Source organism: Apis dorsata, unplaced genomic scaffold (genome assembly GCF_000469605.1).
Source record: "Apis dorsata unplaced genomic scaffold, Apis dorsata 1.3 scaffold_987, whole genome shotgun sequence".
NCBI lineage: Eukaryota > Metazoa > Arthropoda > Insecta > Hymenoptera > Apidae > Apis > Apis dorsata.
This window is the reverse complement of record NW_006264090.1, coordinates 111,331-113,154: the sequence shown is the minus strand read 5'-3', so window position 1 is coordinate 113,154 and position 1,824 is coordinate 111,331. Positions and strand designations below refer to the sequence as shown.

Below are 1,824 nucleotides of genomic sequence, written 5' to 3'. Positions count from 1 at the left end.
ATAAATATATAAATTATTATAATAAATAAGAAAATATTTTTTAAAAATAATATTTTTAAAAAATAAAAAATATAATAAGAAAATATAAGAATTTTAGTAAACATAATATTATTTTATATATTTTAATATTATTAAAATCTAATCTTATCTTTTATTTCTACTACGAATATATTCTGATATAAAATTATCTTCTTTCATCGTTACATTATAAAAGATAACATTTCAATATTGATTTTATTAAGAGATTCCAATTATTAACAGGATTATATCTTTTTTTTTCTTAGGAAATCTATGTAAATATTTGATATTTACAATATAACTAAAATATAGATATAATCTAGAATATATTCAAACTTGAAACATGTCATTATGTCTTGCAAAACATAATTTCACATAAACTAAAACAATTGTAACAATAATATCTATTATTTAGATTAATATAAGATTATATAATTAATATAATATAAGATTAATGTACTACTCTATAATATATAATGTAGTATAACTATACATATAGTACTCTATAATGTACTATAACTATATATTACATGCATATATGATATGAAATCATTAGAATTTTTTTTTCTTTTTTATTTAATAAGCTTAATATTGCATCAATATCATAGGTTATTAGATAAAAATTTACAGAGTTAGTAATTTGATGAAAATCTCGATGCAGAATCTCACTAAAATGTTTTAATAATCAGTGAATGAATTGGCTTCATTGAAGCTATTGCCCAATTTCCTCTTAATTTCATTATAATTAGAACAGTCAAAGATGATGTGATTGGTGTATGTAGTTCATATGTTACATTTTTTGCATATTGTTGGTTGGTTTCTGTTGAGTAGATATAGATGAGAGAAGTTTGCTATGATTCTGATTATTATCATTTGCTGTCTTCGATTGTATTTTGAATTCATTTATAGATTGAAGAAATTTCCGATAGATTTGTAAAGTAGGCTTGCTTTGTATGTTTTTCATATTACGGTCCGTGTTTTAATAATATTTTTATGTGTTAATGTCCAAGTATTGTAAATAGATTGATTGTCTATTCTAAGAGCAGCTGCTATTTTTGCTTCAATGTTGGTCATTGCATTTCCGTACATATCCTTATAAGATAGAATCCATGCTAGAACTATTGTTTTGTCATTCTTTTCTATTTTGTTAAATAACTTGTATATCTATGTATATTTCTATCGATTACTTAATTTTTTGAGTAGAGAAGTATCGCAAAGAGAATATGATATATTTGTGATCTAAAGAATCATTATCAATAAATTTAAGGATTAGGATGATTGTAAATGTTTTAGCTAAGTAGACACTGTTAAAGATGTTTAGACTATGTCTAATTAAAATATTTTAGGAAAAAAAAACAGCCTCATACTTTTTATTTTTGAAGCCATCAGTGTATATATGAATAAAAATAAGATATTTAAGACATCAATTATTAAATATATTTTTCCAATCTTCATTGGATAATTTTTCATTTTTATATGTTATCAACATTAAATCAATAAAAAGTATCTTAAGAGGGTATTCAGGGAGGAATTTTATGGACTTTGTGTTTTTCTATAGCAGAAAGATTGAAGTTTATTTTTTTTAAATATTTATTAATTCTTTAATAGAATAGAGTTCCAGTGATTTGGACTTTGCTTTAATTCGACTATTTGAATAAATGTCTGAAAATATAATAGGGTTGGAAGATATCGCTGCCCTTATTACATTTTTTAAATTTAGTAATTTTCTTCTGTATTGTAGAATATGGAACTCTCCAGCTTCAATTAGTATGCTTCTAATTGGACATGTGAAACAATTCTTAGCTA

At 22.6% G+C, this 1,824-nt stretch overlaps 1 long non-coding RNA gene across 1 annotated transcript in view; it reads right to left on the bottom strand.

Annotated features, from left to right (window-relative positions):
• The window catches only part of LOC102680193, a 5,283-nt gene extending 4,752 nt beyond the window's left edge, over window positions 1–531 (bottom strand). The window contains exon 1 of the long non-coding RNA XR_422822.2: window positions 521–531. This is a non-coding gene — a long non-coding RNA (uncharacterized LOC102680193). The remainder of the gene's footprint in view (window positions 1–520) is intronic.
• Between the last annotated feature and the right edge of the window lie 1,293 nt (window positions 532–1,824).